The sequence below is a fragment of the Parus major genome, chromosome 11 (assembly GCF_001522545.3).
Source record: "Parus major isolate Abel chromosome 11, Parus_major1.1, whole genome shotgun sequence".
NCBI lineage: Eukaryota > Metazoa > Chordata > Aves > Passeriformes > Paridae > Parus > Parus major.
Window position 1 is genome coordinate 5,214,131 of NC_031780.1, and position 18,642 is coordinate 5,232,772.

At 40.8% G+C, this 18,642-nt stretch overlaps 1 long non-coding RNA gene across 9 annotated transcripts in view; it reads left to right on the forward strand.

Annotated features, from left to right (window-relative positions):
• LOC107210020 overlaps window positions 1-18,642 on the forward strand; it is a 204,986-nt gene that overhangs the window by 91,439 nt on the left and 94,905 nt on the right. The window lies entirely within an intron of this gene.

Sequence of the window (18,642 nt, forward strand, 5' to 3'; positions counted from 1 at the left end):
ACTAAGTTTATGTTTTTTAAAGACAAGCATGAAACATAGGACACTTCAGTAAAAAATTAAATGCAAGTATGAAACTTCAGTTGATATTAATAATTTGCATGTGTGTGCTCTCCAAATTAAACATTTGCATGTCCTCTGGGACCCCTGTAAAGCAGGAAAACAGCAGAGGTATATACTGCTAGTCTTCCACAGAAAATATGGGTGGAAATCCAACTCTGCTTGCTTAACAGGGTGGCTTCTACAGCAGGGCATCTTTATTAGTCTGCTATTAATGGGAACAGTAATGATGGAAACCAGGTCAGAAAAATGCATTTCTTTGACTAAGTGAAGGATGTAACCTCAACTTTCATATATGGATTATTATAGTGAAGCTGTTAGCTATCTGTCATCAACCAAATAGCTATTTAGCTGATCAGAGAAAAATAATTAAATCATTGTGGTGTGAAAACATCTGAAAAAAATTATGCCCAAAACCTAAAATGTTTTCCTTTAGGCAGCAGACACTAGGCAGGTACTCTTTGGGAGGACTAAATTGCTTTCTACATTGTTTTCATGAGAAAGTTGTTACCAATTCTCGCTACTCAGCTTTTTCATGGTTAGAACATTTTCCTCCAGACTGAGAAGCACATCCTTGAAGTGGAGTCTGTGGCTAAAAACCTGACATTTCCCTTCAGTGCTCACTACAGTGCTGGTGGCCATTCACAGAGGTTTGGAACTTACCACAGGCCCTTCCTGGGCCAGGAGCTCGACTAGTCAGTGTTCAAACCACATTATTTCACCCCAGGGTGGTACCAGGTAGTCCTAAATCTATGTGGAGAGCTCCTGAACTCCCTGACTTGTTTTTCTCATTCCCATGAGCAGCAAGGTTGTGAGCCCTGTGAGACAGGGGCTGTGTGAGGAGGAGCAGGAGGCACCAGGCACATGGCTTTAAGAAATGAGTCTGTTCATTCTCTCAGGGTGTTACCTGTTGCTGCTTAGTGTTTGTTTCTTTTCAGCACTTATCTCTCTCAAAATATTTAACTCAAAAACCTTGGAGGCTTCCAGAACAGAGAGAGACTGGCAGAGCCAGCTCAGGGCAGGCTTTGCAGCTGCCCTTTCCTGGGAAGGGGGTGCATGGAAAAGCCTGCTTTTGGGAAGATGTGCAGTAGGATATTACTTCATTCTCTCTGGAACAACTCCTCCTGAATTCAGTCCATTCCAGCTCCGTGTGCTGTAGTCTCAGGGGAAGGATCAAGTCCTATATGTTACTCTTTATTTTTTACAGTGGTTTTCTTTGCTCACCCAGGGTTGTGGGGCCTTGCTCTGGGTTCCCAGTTGGGCTGGTGCATCTTGTCAAACCCAAAGTGAAAGAAGGAACAGAGGACCTGCCCAATTCCCAGGCTGACCCTGCCCATGCCTCCTGTCAGCCCTTCTTGCCCAACACTGAAGCCTGGAGGCGTTTGACCCTCTCCTCCCTGAGCCTTTGTCCTCCAGCATCCCCCAAAGTGCCAACCCCTACAGCAGTTCCTGTCCTTCCTGCTGCCCCCTCTGCACAGTCCAGCCTCCTCCACCACCAGCTTCATCTTCTCTCCTCTTGCCCTCCTACATCTTTTCATGTAATGACTTCAAACCTCTTCTCCCACCTGATTCCTTCCTCTGGCTGTTGTCTCACCACCTCCTCCGCCTCCACATCTTTACATGTGATTCAACTATATTTCAGTCCCATGATCAAGCAAAATGGACAGATGGGGGCACAGAAGAGCCTGTGACTTGGCTTTGCTTTAATCTTAGGTTTTCCCTGTCTTTGCTTCTTTGTTTGTGGTTACCCCTTACTGTGCTCCTGCGATTTCTAACACAGATGATAAATTAGGACAGTGGGGACTGTAAAAGATAAGGTAATAACAGAAATGAAATACCAGGCCAGGATTTTAGATGGAGTAAATCAGCTGCTGATCTAAACCAGCTGGGGATTTGGCCCACTCTAAAATGAAACTGTAGGATACGAAGAATCCATATAATTATTCCCCAAAGAACACTTCTGTCATGGTGCCAGACTGATGTTTCTATTCTTGTTTCTAAAATGATGTATTTTAGAAAGTGATTGTCTCACTATTGCCCACCTGTGGTCACAATATTGGTTCTTTCAAAAGTGAACATGCCAAGTCCTTCAGGCACTCAGTGGTGCCTCTTGAAATGGCTCCCTTCAGCACCTGGAGTTTCTCTTAAAAACTGCTAATCCAAAAAAGAAACATGGCCCACGTTCGTTTCCCTGCCCAAGTCTTGGCAGCAGCAGGACGCTGCACCTCAGAGTCTTGTGGTCAAATTCTGCCTTGAGTTCCAGATTATGCTTTTGAGTTATTCACCTTCCTTCATTGTTGGGCTGTAAAACTCAACCCTCTGCCAGGAAGGGCTTCTTGTGGACATCAGGGGAGGTTGTACGTGGTGGGAAAGTGTCCCTTGTGCCCAGCTTGTGGCTGGGGTGCTGTGCTGGGAAGATGTGTGGATTTGGGTTGTGTGATGTGTCCATGTGCACCCAACACAGAACATTGAAGAGTGGACTCCTCTACTGCTTTCAAAATTTGGTGGAAGGCAGCAGGTTTTCCCCTTCCTTTTGCAGGAAAGATGACATTTATCATTATATCCAGTGTCACCTGTTTTTTTCTGGGCTCCGGTTTATTTCTGTGTTTGCTACCTTGCATGAGCAGGGAAGGTTTGAACCTGAAAGCTTGTACTGCTATGAGAGCTGGGATTCCTAGATGGCAGTCTGAAGTCTCCTATTGCTCATGATCTCTATCAAAATGTAAACCAAGGAGATGGTCTTTACCAATCATTAACAGCAAGGCTGGCACAAAGGGCTAAGTCTAGTAATCATACTGAAAAAAAAATAAATTAACAACTCTCACTGTAGGCTTAGTTCAGCCTCACCAGCCATGACATGTCCTTTCTTGCACACAGCAGTGGCAATAGAGCCAAGTACTGAAGGAGAAAAAAAAAAAAAGAAATAAAAGAAAACCCAATTTGTTCTCTATTAAGCTGCTGAAAAGCTTAAACCCATTTCTATTCCAGTTAGTAGCTAAGTGAAAATGTAACTACTTTATATATTTCACTAGAATTAAACTTAAACCTACAGAATTAGGTTTATTAATTTCTGTCAGTGCTCAATGGGGAAATAAGAGTGCCCATTCATTAAGGATACACAATTACTGCAGACAAAAATGAAGCACAGTGCTATTAACCATAATAAAAATGTTGAACACTGTGGAAATTTTCATTAAATAGAATCTATTCCTTATATGACTCTACTTAATCCTTTCTGTCTTTTTCCCCCCTTTGTGTTCTCCAACTAATTTTATTTTATTACTTAGCTCTTATGTATGTTTCTTAATGTAATTATGATTAAATATTTTTAGTAGTAAACACTATTATTTCATAAAAAAAAAAATCTGTCCCCACACTTACTTCAGCGAAAAGTAGTCTTTGGAAAACAATACAAGCATTAAGTAGTTTCATTATTATTATAGCTCATAAAGATAAAAAGAAACCTACAGAAAATAAAAAAGAAAACTGTATCAGCCCATCCACTAAAGCAGAGCTGACTTTGTGGAGGAGATTCATAGGTGGAGCACCCTGGTGGACCAGAATAAATCCACTGAAATCAACTGAAAATCAGGGTGGTGATTATGACTGAAAAAAAATTGAATACTGAATTTAGAATGTGTTTAGGCTTTGCTAAAAGCATTTAAGCCAAAATAATTATTTATAACGAAAATATATTTTCAGATTTTCATTATCTTCACACAACACTTTGAGGAATCACCAATCTCTCATGTAGACTTAGAATTCTTTATAGGAAACCATATGTCATCTGAGGGACACAGCTTTAATTGCTTGAGAAGGATCATCAGTTAGGAACTATGATATGGATTAGCTGATGGCTTCAGCTCGTGAAACTCTATTGAAGCCAATGGGATTATGATCATTTCCAATAAAAAAAAGACTTATCTCCAGTTGAGTTAAAAATGAATGTGACAGTGCCTGGTTGAGCAGGTGACCTGTATTTCTTGCATAGAAGTAAATGAATAATAAATAACTATGCCCTGTTGATCAAAGATATTTATTTAACCTAAGGGCTACATTATTAAAGACCTCCTTAGGAATGTCAGAGGAGATTTTGCTCATGTTCTTGTACTCCAGGGTCTTGGGCAGTTCTCAGACCCACAGCTCCAGCAGGTCTGTAGGTTTGGGGAGTAAGGCCATAGAGAGGTTTGGATCCCCAGTGTTGCTATTAGGCACAGGAGATGCTGGATCTGAGGGCTCAGACTGAACTTTTGCTTTGGATGACAGGGATCATTACCAGAACTCACTGAACCCAAACTGAAACCTGGACCTTCTGGGGCAAACCTGGGCTCTTTTGCTGGTGCTCACATGTCCTGGTGAGGGACTGCAGCTGGCTCACTATAGTTTTTGTTTGTGCTGTTCAGAGGATGCGATCAAATTTGATCATGAAAGATTTTTGACCAACCAGCTGCTTTGACAAGTGACTCTTGTGCTCACAAGTGAGGTGGTGTGAATGTGGCCATTTGCACTTAGGAAGGGTTGTATAAAAGCCTTTTCAGAGCTGGTCACACAGGTTATTTATAGATCATTTTCTTGGATGACCTGATTGATGATATGCAGATGGTCAAGGGGGCATTAGATTATTCTAAAGCCTTATTGTGCCCAGAGCTGTTTGAAGTCTAGTTGCTTATTTCTCTCTATTAATAGCACCTTTCAGTTTGGGCCTTGGTTGCTGGCTTGAATGTTCTGACAGCATCTGTTTCTTTATCCCATCTCACCAGAGAGCTGAATAGGACACTTGTTAGACTTTCTGGCTTATAAGTACTGGAAAAGAAGGCACCTTGAGATAGAAAAGATGGGAAACCACCATGTCTGTCCACCTCCACATTCCCCAATAACACAGCACAAAACTTGATTTCCATGATTTCTGTATTGCTGCTGTAGGACTCATTTCCATGTTGGGATGTCCTCTGAAGCTGCAGCTCTGAACCAGAAAGAAATGGTCATGACCTTTCTAGTTCTTGGACTTAATAATGGAAGAAGTGAGGTGTGTAAACATGTAGATGGATTACAGCCAAAATAGACTGTTTTCTGAATAGGCCTCCACTACTTAGCATTCAGTAAACAGCTTCAATACAGGACAGTAAAAACTGCCTATGCACTTATTACCTTGGTATGGTTAACTAGGCAGAGTGTAACCACAGAAATATGAGTGCATTTCAGTAAACACACAAAATGGCTTCATTTTCAAAGTACAGTAGTTTCCCTAGGTATTCTAAAATCTATTATTCTGTAGACAAATATTCATTTTCTTTCAGCATTAATTGTAGCATTGTTGCTGATAATGTTTCCTGCATTATACTCAGCTGCCTCATACTGTGGATAAGAAAAATCAGATTGAGAGCAAGAGCAGAAAATACTAAGATTGCAGCTGCATCTCCTGGGGAAATTATTTGCCATTTCAAATGTCATTCAGCCTGATTCATTATTAAGGGGGAGTACAAGACACCTCCTGCTTGAAAACTGGTCTGCACAGAAATGGCAAGCTGGTTTTATTGTTGCTGTCCTGATGATGTAACCTTATCAAAATATGTGCAGGTTCTGTTTTGTCTCCACTCTAAGCATAACCTTTGGTATCCTGGGTAGTGGCTAAATTAATCTGCTCCTTCAGAACAATGCAATTTCAAACACAACAAACCCCTCCTGTTGTTAAAGAACATTTATCTGCTTTACTTTCATTTGCATTTTCCATAAATTGAGTAGCAGGAAGTGTGAAACACCTGAAGTTCAAAGTCTCAGGAACGCACAGATGTTGATTTTCATTATAAACTCCAAAGATTGGCTCCAAAGCAACTCTGCAGAGATTTTTGTGTAACTTAACCACCTTCCATTCGTGTGCTGGGACTCTGGGAACCCTCAAAAGGGCAATACAGCAGATTCCTGAAGGACTGGGAATGACTAGTGTGCCAGAGTGAGAACTGAAGTTATCGTCAAGTAACCTTTTGATTATCTGATGGGATATTTCCTTAGTCTGATTGGGATTCTTTTTAAAGATAAAGACAAAAAATACCAATTTTTTTTTTAATTCTTTTACCACACCTCTACCCAAAGATCTGTGAGTGTGTTGGTGACTCAAACTGGCGGTTTCCCTTCTCTTACTTTGGTGTTTGTAACTCACAGCAATGTGTGCACCCCATGCTCCCACAGCTTTGCTTGTGCTGCCTGCTCAGATTTTCTCCTCTGACATGAACTAAGGGATCTAACTGTACCCACACATGTTCTCTGGGGGTCTCAAGAGTTTTTCCTCCTGAAATATTTGCACAGCATCTTGTGACATCTCTGCCTACGCCCCTGCTGGGAGCAGATCTGTGCCTGGGTGGACCTGGGTGGGGTATTTTATACTTTGTGTTGTGTGGAGCAGTCTTGGTACTGGGATTTAGAAGACCATAAATTTATAAAACTGGACCTTTACTTTTGTGCACAGCGAGGAAAGATGAGTGTTCAGCCATCAGTGGGTTCATGTCCAAATAATAACACAATGTTTTCTGCAAGAACCATCCAACACAGGTTTGGCACAAATTTGCTTCCCTTCAGCAAAGGGGAAATTTTGATTTAAAATTCCATTTCTCCCTTTGCCATCTACACCAACGTAATAATCAAACTCCATCTTTGCTAAATGCATCTAAAAGTTCATATTATTGCTTATTGTCTACTGAGTGGAAAAATTGTCTTGTAATCCTGCAGCTTTGCCTCTTTTCCCCTGTGGAAGGAGACATTAAAATTGACACTTTGGGATCACAGTTATAGGGCAAATAAAACAAGTCACTAGTGACACATTTTTTTGTGCACCTCCATCTGAAGATTAAAGTGTTTCAAATTGCCCAGCACATCATGTGTAGATCTAATGTGAATACTGTGTTTGAACTGACTAATGCATTTGTAGAAAGGGGGAGAAGAGGACAGAACTAAAATCCCACTGGGGTACCATCAATGAATATTTCCCAATTTTCCATTCTTCTCTTAATTGGAGCCTTCCAAAGGCCAATTTCAAGCAAGATAGAGACAAAGTTGCTTTGTCACTAACAGTGGTGTTAAACTGTCTACTTCACACCTCTTATCAAACTCATGTCTTCATGAAGAAATGAAAAATCCCTGCAAATGGTTCTGAAGGATTAGCAGAGGTGTGAAATCTCACCTTGCATAAGAAATACGTTTTTCTGGCTTTGTCACTTCTGTGTGATTTCATTTTTCCTGTCAGGCACTCAGGCAGTAGATGCTGACAGATGTCTGTATCAATCATCGGAGCAGTCTTGAGGGTATGACCCGTACATTGAGAGGAGATAGAGCCTTGTATTGAATTATAGCCAAGAAGCACTCGACAGAACTGTGGCCAGGTGGACTTTGCCCTTCACTGATCCTCAGCAGGTCGTTCAGGCCAGTTTAAGTCTACCCAGAGGGTTGGCATCCCTGGGAACCACTGCAGCACACAAGAATTAGTTTATTTAACTCACAAAGCAAGGACAGTATTTCCTTTATTCCGTGTAGCCAGTGCTGAGCCCCACTAAAATTCATGAACATTGGTGGATAAATTTCTTTAGTTTGGAAAGGTGATAAAAATGATGAGTGCAAGCGAGTTTGCATACTTGTCCTCTTCTTTCAAAACCTTGTCGTGATGATCTTGGCTACCTTGCAGTGCTGTGCTGTTAAATCATCCAACAGGGAGTGATGCAACACCAGACATGTGCAGAACCTGCTTGAGTGGCACACAAAATTGCTGTGCTAGTTCATGGGGATGAGTCAGAGGAGGAAATCGCTGCAAGAGTATCGCACAAAGTATAAAGAATCTGAGGTAAAAAATGTGAAGAAGAGTGTTAGGGGTGAGGATGCTGGATCTTTATATACAGATAAAATAGTGCTGAAATGCTGATGAAGTGAACATCATTTCAGAGCACATGAAACCTACAATTTACATCAACTAAATGAGAAGAGGGAAAAGAACAAACACGAACTATTATGGAAACAAGTTCAGCCATATTTGTAAAGAAGCAAATCTTGTGATGGCGCGTGCACATATTTTAGTGCATGCTCTGCAGTATGAGAACATTTACTTCTACTTGAAATTCTGTAATTTGCGTATTTGTTCTGAGCAATAATCAAAAAAGAGCTAGCTTACAAAGTATTTGGCCATCTAGTTTTTCTCTGTTGGTGATGGTCTGCAATTGGAGGGGTTTCTGCAGTAAGTGCAGAGGGTATCTAAGGCCAACCTCTTGTGGATTTGTTACAGCCAAATCTCGATTCAGGTTTCTTTGGTCAGTGTTGTTCTGAAAGGTTTGTGCTGCTGTGTCACTCGATGGAGTGATGGTGTGGTGCTGCTGAGGATCCAGTTCAAATGTTTCCTTGCCTGTTGATGTTCCTGTTGTTTCAGTCACTGTCAGCTGGCACTAACCTGAGAGACTGTGACCTGAGCAAAAGCATAATTTGTTTCTCTTCTATCACTTTCTGCAGGGCAAAGTCACCTCCTCTTTGATTTTTGTTCATTATTGTGAATAAGGCATTCACAAATCCTTCTTTAATAAAGGAAACTGAGGACTGGTGTGTTCCAAGTGACATCAAGTCAGAAGGAATCAATTACGTTCTTTAGAGTGTTGGAGAAATACTGAAATTATCCGGATTACCAAAATCTCCTGAGAAATATTTTAGTAAAACAGGTTTATTTTATGAATGTAAAACATGGTCTCAGTTTCTGCAAGATGGGATATTTAAGAGTGCTACAAAATGTTAATGCACTTTTTTAATGTGACTGTAAGAAAACTGAGCCTGGGTTCAGTTTCTCCCTGAGAAGGAAGAGATCTCAAAGCAAAGAGATTCCTTCATTTCTGGAGAACTGGGCAGCAGGAATTTTCAAAGTATACTACCAGGTATTGTGAGAACTGCCTGTGTCTGAAATATATGTGAATATTGAGTGAATACTCAATTTTTTAAAGCAAGCTGAAGACAGGAGGCAAGCCAAATTTTTTTTTTACAAGCATCTCAGGTGTTATCAGCAACCAGAACAATTGTAGGAATAACAATTCTAATGAAAAGTCTTACAGTTTTTGTCATATCAGGTAAAATTAGACAAATAGTGAAGAATTAACTGAATGTTTGCAGAAAACTGCAATTAAAATAATAAAACTTCCCCATTTGAGTTTGTTTTTTTCAGTGAAGTAAGAGAATGATTTTTGTTGGCTGGCTGAAAAATCAGAACTAGACACAAGAAGCTGGGTAATGTTCATGGACCAAAAATATGAGTTTTTCTTTCAAAGTTTAAAAAATAGCTTCAGTGTAAAAGAACTGAAAATGATCTGCATTCCAGATCACCAGGGTGTTTGTAGTATTGCAGATAAAATAGCTTTCTTGGATTTTTTCTCCTGTGGTCACATTGTTAAAAAGCTTTTAAATTTATGTTCTTGTTTTGGCAAAAAATATGAAATTGATGAAAAATTATGGCTGACAATGCAAGTTGGAATGAATAACTACACATATATGTTGATTTTAGCCGTTGATTTTGAATAGCAATAAATCTAGAATTCTACCAGCTCAACTTATGGGAGGCTTTCAGCACAGTCAACCACAAAATGCAGTTGAACCACTCACAGAGCATAATTAGAGCAGATGCTGGTATAACATCCAACTGCTGTTCACGCTTTATTATGTTAAATCCTGCCTTTCCTGTTTATTTGGGTGGTTGTGTTTTTTTTTTTTTTTCTTCCTTTCCTAATACTTACCAAGACAGCTTTTAGAAATTCCCCACTAAAAGCCCGGAAGGACCTTGCTATTTTATTCCAGGAGCAGCCCAGAAGAGTTTTGTGTCTGTGTGTGTGATCTGTTCTGTACAGTGTATTTTAAAAAGAAAAATGATATCTTTGCTACTAATGAGGCACCTATAAGTGGGCAGCATCAAGAGCACCTATGGTTGAATTCAGGTTGAACTGAAAAATTCAGGTTTATTCCGAGCTTTTTACCAGTGAATGGGCCTGATATGTTACTGCTTTTCTGCTATTCCCTCTCCTAAACTTCTCTTTTTGATTGTAAATTAAGCTGTTCAGGGAGACAGAAACTCCTTTTCCAGTTTCTTGTGAAGCAGAATGGCATCTTAGTCTTGGTTGAGACATCAGGTCAGTATTGTGATATAAATAAAAAATAAACAGAATGAACATGAGGTGAGGAGACTCATAAATTCATCTCAGTGAAAAAAAACTTTTTTTTTCTTTTTTTTTTCCTTCTGAATTTATTGTAAATGGCTTGAAATTAAACTCTCCAGCTGACAGAAGATCATTCAGCATTAGCTATTTAGAAACTTTCACTGAGATGGAGTGAAATAAGTTTGTTATTTATGAAGTTCATCTCACAAGTTCCCAATTTGGTGAAAACTGTTTTATTTTGCTTCATATTTGAAACCCGCAAATAGCTGAGTTAATTTAACTAAAATGAGCATTCTCAAGATGACCTGTAAAGGGAAAAAAATCCAACCCAACTGTACTTTAATCTAGAAACCATCAAAGCCTTCTTGACACATGTATTATTGTAGGGCTCAGAAAAAATAAACAGTTTATGTAGAAGATTAAGAGAGAGTTTGGATTTTGCTTTTGACATATCTTGTCTCCAAATCTTAGCTGAGGATTTATTAGAACACTATCATGTCAAAGCTACCTCATTTATATGATAACACATCTGTAATGTTTTACAAGTGCAGCAGTCCTCGTTCAGAATGTTGCTCTTTAAGTCCTAAATTACAGTACCTGGAGAGGTATGCATAATTATAGTGCATGTTAGCAAATGATAGGATGCATTTTCCCCTAGGCTCTCTGCATTAATCATCAGCAGAGTGGGTGCAATAAAATCATAATTGCTTCTTCAAAAGTTATAATCTAACTTATACAACTTTAAGTTAGTTGTATGGCAATATGATATCGACTGTCACGGAGCAAACCCGTTTCCTTCATTTCCTTAAAATTAAGGTAGTGTTGCTCAGTGGTGAACTGTAATTAGCATCATTTTCATTTACAGATTTGGCTTTTAGATCCTGAGTGAGTGCATGATGGTGTAAGCTCCAAGCTTGATGAAACCATGCTGATTTACATGAGCTGAGGGCCTCTGGGCTGATCTCTGCCTATCTGTTGGGCTGCCTGCAGTCACTTGGGTGGATGATTAACCTCCGCTGCCTCCTTAACTGGCAGCAGAATAAAAACACAGTGTTAAGGAAAGGAGTTATTTGACATAAGAATCCCGGTTTGTATTCTTCAGCTTTGGTATGGGCTTGACCAGAGGAAGGTTCTGCTGCAGAGGGGTGAGCTGGAGGTGTGCAGCTGTGCCAGGGAGCAGCTGGACACCCACAGCAGCAGCTCTGGCACCTCCCTCGCTCCCACCTGCCTGCCCAGGTAACTCCCCTGGCGTCAGCGCTGGTGATGCTTTGACCTCACGGTGATTCAACCTGGAGATGTAAACTGGCAGGAAACCAGATCCCGCCCCTCTCCCCGGTGGAATGGTTTCATGCTAGTTTTGCTTCCTGAATTCACTCATTTTCTTGTCAGATGAACGGCAATGACCCTGTGTGAGGCTGTGTAATAGGTAGGATGGAACCAGTTAAAGGTACGCACATTAGTTGTCATAAAGCCAAGCCTACAATCAGAGATCAAAGCAAACCTTTAATTATTTAGGAAACATCACTGATGTAATCAATACACCTTACAGAAATGATTGTTTGACTCTGTTGCCTCTTAGGCTGATACATATGCACACACACAGAGGCATGACATACATATACACACACGTGTAGATATATATTTATGTACACACATACAGACACACACACAAGTAAAATGAAGTTTCTGTTCTTTGAAGTTTGGCCAACTTTTCCATGTGGTTGCAGCAGCTGTGTGTAAAGGCATGTCCACAGGGCCTATCTGAGACCCAAGGGACCCAGAAGGGTAATGGATGCGATAGCAAAGCGAGTTTTTTCAGTTTTGCACAAACCTAGTCCTTAAGATCAGGTCTGTAAATTAAGATTCTGAACCTACATATTGAAGGCTGGATCCTGCAAACAAGGAGTTCTGGCCCCAATCCAGTCAAGCACTTAAATATATGTTTTGACATTAGATGCATGTCTATGGTGTGACTTCAAAGGGACTTATTTTGCTTAAAATTAAGCACATACTTAAATATGAGGATATATATTTGAATGAGCTGTATCCAAATGTCCGAGCTACTGCTGGAGAGCTCAGCACCTTGCTTCTTCACTGAGCAAATATGATCACAAAGGAAAGAAGCAAACAAAACAGAAGCCTCCACCTTTTCTAAACAACCTTCTTCCGTTGTTGGTTTGTACCTGATTTGCACAGAAACACAGAAGTTCACACTTCTTTCCCCAGCTTCGAGCACTTGGTGCTCACCACGATGGGTGATGCAGGGTCGAGGTCAGCGGAAGAACTCCTGCTCACTGCTGCTTTCAGAGCTGGCAGTTCCCCACTGGAATGCTCCATTTGCAGCCTTCTGCTTTGCTGACAACAGAGAAAACCGAGGCTGTGGCCGTTCTCCCAACATCCAGGGAGCAGTGGGCACGTTAAGGTACATCCCCAAGCCGTAACTCACGTGCGAGTTGTGCTCGGCCGCTGCTGCCATCCCGTTTTCCCTTTTCCGTGATTGTTTTATGAGCATGGCAATTACACATTTAATACTTGATTTGCATGAGATTAGGCTGCACACTTCTGAAATGCAAACTGGCGCTAAACACCCTGAAAAGGGCTTAGAAGCATCCAAAAATAATGTGTTTCACACCAAGTGAAGTATTTGCTGAAGTGCAGAAAGTGGGAAAGTTCCTCTCCACAGTTTGCTGTTATGTTCAGTTTTTGAAGGAAACTGTCCTTAAAGATACTAGGCTGTCCCCCTTTTATGCCAGAAATACAAAATATAATAAATAGAGAGTAATATCCTACCAATCAAAGCATCTTTACTTAATTTTCTAAGGCTTTTAAGTCTCCTACAGATCAGAATTTTGTTTCTCTCTCCAACTTGCTGCTGTTAATAACCAGTACTGTTAAGCAACAAAATTTCTGAGAGTCAAAAATAGGCTTTCATTAGCTAAAATGTACCATGCAGTTGTGCATTTAAATACCATGTGCAGTTTGGGGGAAAATAATCTTAAAAAAAAAAAAATTAGAAAAAAAAAAAGAAGAAAAAAGCTTGACTTCATTTTTGTACTCTGAAAACTTGGTGTTAAATTATTTTAAAATGCACCCCAAGTCACAACAAGCTGCTGTGTATCAGGTCACACTGCCTCCTCCAAAATAATGCTTATCTTTAAATTTTCCTTTCATAAACATTTGGCAAATATAACATCAATTTAAGCTGTAATGACCACATTTAATTTTCATTTTAAATTTATTCTGTTACTATATATTGGTATCCTGGTTGATGCCAAGTCAGCCAGCCACAGGTCTGTTTTTCATTTATGCATTGAACTTCTTTAGGTTAGACATGCTCAAGAGTCCTGGTTTAATGCATAACCCTAATTATAACTTAGAATTAAGCTACTGCTGACTGCAGCATTTTAGGCAGGGGAATCAAAGAATGTATCTAATGAAAAAAAACACAACTCCACCCCTCACTAGTACCTTATCTTTATACATTTTTTTATGTTCCTTTTTTTTCTTCTTTTTTTTTAGATTGAGTGTATAATACAGCTATAAACCAGCAGTTTAGATAATATAGTCAGCTTGTCAGTTTATATATGTCTACTCTGAGCTTAAGGGTTTTCTCTTTACTTTGAATTGAGCCTCACTTCTTATTAAAATGCTACAAGCTTTTAAGAGATTGTAGTATCACAGACCAGTGATAGCTCAACATTCTAATATATCATTATGTTGGACCTATATCTGTGCACTCTGGAATTGCATTACTGTTTAAGCTGGTTGAAATATTTTTGCAAAATGTTTGGTTTTGGATGAAAAATGCCTTTTCAGCCATGCAGAACTTTGATGAGGAAATTCTTAGAATGTTCTGATGAAAATGGCTTTGGTTTTTTTTTATGGAAAAACTAAAAATGCAGTTCAGAGCACTGTTCAATTACAATAAAAATACTGGGGTTTCCCCACATTTTTATAGGGAGTGAAATATTTTTTAAAGACAAGCTCTTGTGGTCACTTCAAGCTTGTCTGAATTTCATATATTGGATTGGATTATTGGGAACTCAATGGACAAAAAGGCAGAGTCTTTTCATCTGGTCTTTATTCCCCAAATAAATCTGTTCTTATTAACAGAAACAGGTTTTTTAGAGGGGGAGGGGGATGATTAATGATGAACCATGTTGCTTGGGTCAGGAGGAAATGTGGCCTGGGGAGATGCCACCATCATGAAAAATAAGACCAGGAAGGACCTGATGGGCCAGGAAACATCGTGCTCCAGTGGGACTCCAGGACAGGGTCACTGAGTGATGAGCTGGGATCAGAGCAGCATCCCCCAGGGACACCCTGTACTCATTGCACAGAGACAAAACTCACTGAGAGGAGGAGAGCAAGAGAAAGTCATTGCAAGGTACCTTTGTGCACCAGCCTTTCTGCTGTCCCTTTCCCCACGGTACCACTGTGCTGCCACGGGGCCAGGGAAGCGCTCTCCTGCTCTCCAAGAACCCTTGAAGATACCTAATTCTGCTCATTTCCACTGGCTTCACCTGAGGGTAACACCTCCATTTCCTTAGGATTAGTCCAGATGTATGCTGGCCTTTGTGGCTGCAAAGAGAATCCTTTGCCCTTGGAATATGAGACTGTGTTTTCACCCCTGTGACGGTTCTTGTGCCTGCCTGCAGGAAGCTCGTCAGTGAGAGTTATACACTGCATGATAAAATACTAATGTTTTTCTTCTTTGGGAACAGGGAAACGAAAAAAATTCTGGGTTTGTACTAACATTCCACTTGTTCTGCGTGGGCATTCAGCTGTACTGCCAGGAGCTGGGAACGTTTACAGTCCTGGTGTAAATGAAAGCAGACAGAAGCAATGGAGAAAACAGGCTGTGCAAGCCTGGGGGCTTGTCCATGCACAATAGTAGCATCAGTTCAGCTGCAAAATCCATTTAGCTGAACCAGTGTATGTCTCTGATTGGACACACTTAAATTGGTTTATAACCAGCTTACATCAAATTAGTTTAAATCAGGAAGTTACCATAATAGCTGCATCAATCCGTAATTGTCTAATTTGTGTATAGGATGGTCGCAAACCAGTAGCCTTTCCTCTGTGCAGGCTTTTGCACCGCTTTAGATAATTTAAAAACTGTTAAACCAGCAAAACTTTTGTCTGTAGACAAGCCCTAAAGCCCGAAGTTTGTGTGAGCTGGGACGGGGAGCGAGCGGGAGCTCTATGCTGGCTCTGTGCTGCAGCACATGCTCTCAAAGCCAGTGGAAAAGGAGATGACAGACTTTAAAGCAAGAATGGGACACAAGACACTAATTTTCCAAAACAGTTTATTGCTCTATAAGATGGAAAAGTATGAGGTAAAGAAGTTCAGGACTCCTTGCTGTGACCCAGGGGTTTTTATGAGCAGTGCTCACAAGCATGGAGGGGTCAGAGGGAAGCTGTCCCTGAGCTGGGTGGGATCACATTTCACCCCACAAGCTGGAGCAGCCCCGAGCCTTCCCTAGGTTTAGTCAAAGGATAACAACACCCAGCAGGCAGTGAGGCTGGTGAGACATGTTCCATATCTGGAGCTGGAACAGGAAATGTTGCTTTTGCTGTATGTTAATGGTGTCTCAGAGCTGCTTTGGAAAGACAAGCCCCTCTGGACAGCAAAGGCAGAGGCAGCTTGAGAGTGTGACATTGTGGCAACAAAGGCAACAGGAGAATGACACCACGAGCGGGGTTATCTCAACATTTCTGTAACTAAAAATGGCCTAAATTGTTTTCCTAAATGAGCTCTTGCAGAGCAGAGAGAAAGCCTCTGATTTCAAGGGTTCCTAAAATACTTTTGGAACGAAACTCTCTGAATGTTCTGTGGGTGTTGATCGCTGGAGTGCTCAGTAGTACTCCAGCTCCGAGTTCACACCATTAAAGCTTTGTCGACATTACTGAAAGCGTCCTCTAACACACTGAGGCAAGCTCAAGAGGCTGTATTTATGTTCTCAGGCTGACTTTAGGGCTGTTGCTGGCAAGCTGTCAATAAAAGAACTTATTAGTCAGGGAGACAGCTTGGAATGGAGAGTTGTTTAAGCAGCTCACTTATGAATGGGACACAAAGGTGAACAGAAGGAACTTTTGGTGTGTTTAGCAAATGGGAACACCAAGAAGCAGTTTTATCAAGGTAACTGTTCAGGATGCCCAGCTGTAAATGTATCAGATAGGTTTTTTTTTTAGCTGAGAAATTCTCCTCCGGTTCTGCAAGTATATCTGGTAGAAGGTGTTTTATCCTGTAAGAAATAGAAGGGAAAATGGGCTTGATGTTCTTGCCTCTTACTTTTTTTCACATGTGTGGAAGAGCAAGGCTGTGCTGTGTTCCCAGCAATAGAAAATGTAATGATGCATTTCCCCTGCATGAGGTTTCTGGACATTTTCTTACTTCATAGAAGTAGATTGAGATGCCATGGTAAGTAGTATTTTACCCACCAGATAATCCTACTGGACTTGAGAGCATTGTGGAATATTACTTCTGGTAAAGAGTAACTTGCAGAGGAATAGAAATAGCTATGAAAAACACTACAAATCTAATGTCCAATGAGCAGTGCTTGGAGAAAGGAGCAGCCTACTTTTGTAAGAAATATATTTCTTACTCTATGCAAACTATCTTTAAAGACAAGTGATCTTAGTGAAAATCATGGGAAAGAGAAAATGAGTGGAAAACAAATGGATCCCTAAAGAGACTGACTGAAATTTAAATCATAGTTTGTGGGAATCATTCATTTGCTCCTGGTGGTTTTGTGTTGGCCTGAGAGGAACCTGTGATAGAACAAAGACCTGTCTCACTGTGGCTCAAACCCAAAGTATTGGTTCAGCAACTAATGTATAAGTAGTACCCCATTTATAAGAGGTGGATGGCTTTCCAAAAGCCCCCTTCACATAAATTTTTGTCAGCCCAAAGCTCTGAGAAGGACAGCACATCTCATTATGGCCATACTGTTCCTGGATCATGGTGTGGTGATTTGTTTTCCTTCAGGTTTTGCTAGCGCTGGTGGGGATTCAACCCTCCTTGCTTCATCCTGGGAATGGCCTTGGCCTTTTTTTGTTTGCAGTGGGAAGGCTGGTTGCCAATGTGCAGTTCTAAAGTCACATTTTCACTTGCATTCTGGGCAATACCTCCCACATTTTGGACTCTGCAGTACTCAGTGTAAATGGTTCCTTAGAGCTACTTTGGCAGCCAAAAAAAGCGATATTGTATTTAATTTCTGGCACTGCCACTCGCTGAATTGCCGACACAGCTGTAGCAGACCTCCAGGTCTGGATATATCTGGCTAAAGCAGAAGATCCCTGTGTTTCCTGACTGGACTCCATGTAATCCATGCCACTCAAGATCTGATCTGGGGCAGCCAAGCAGAAATGTGACTCCTTTCTGCCAAAGGCATTTCAGCAGTGATTTCAAGGTTGTTCTGGAGGAAAGAGAGACAAAGGTGAATTCTCTGAGAAATTAGTCTTAGTAAGGCTATTTTAGGCCTTCTTCCAGTAGGGTTTACCAGGAAGGTCTGTTGTGTACAAGCCAAAGTTTTTTTTTTTACACCACAACTTTTGAGGAGAAAAAAAACCATCCCTACCCCCAGAAATATATTTCTGCTTCCCTTGGATCAGACAGCTTGGTTCATGCAGCTGGGTAGTGTGATATATCAGGAGACTGGTGTGGTTGACCTCTAACTGTGGAATTTTTAATTTTTTCTTTTTTTTTTTCTTTTTACTGTACACAAAGGTAGTGGTGTGAACATGTTGGAGGCCTGGGAACCACTTGTTTCAGCAGCAGTTACCCTTATTCACCCTGACTTGGACCATATCCCTACCACAACGTTAATAACTTAGCACACTCAGAGAAAGAATGAAATAAAGTAATGTGAAAAAAGGTACAGGGCATGTTTGCTATCAAGCTTCATCTTTTGCCTTCCTAGTGGTGCCACCACGGGAGCAGATCTGACTTGTGTCCAAAATGAGCATTTGAGAATTCATCTTCTAGGCAAAAAGGGCCACTTCTTTCAAGGCATTTGCTGCCATCCAGGATAATATATGCTGGTTCTCAGTAAATTCAACCAGATTTGAAAAATCACTTGAACATTGGAGTCTTCAGGAAAATTGTGTCCCTTGGCTTTGCTTGGCACAGAGGGTGGCAGGCACTGTAATATACTGATGCTAACACTGACAAAAGCCTGTTTTAAACTGCAGTAGAATGCATGCAAGGAAAGTGCTGTTGGTTTAATAAGTACTGCACTGTTGGCAGTGGAAAATTTAGGTCCAAGTGAATTAAATTCCATCATTGCTGTGATAAAAGATGGATCTTCTTTCCATGCTGGGCTCCACATCATGCCACATCCAAATGCCTTTAGTCTCCCATAGCAAACTCTTTTGCAGGATAAAGCACCTTTCAAGATCAAGGCAAGCTGTCACAGGA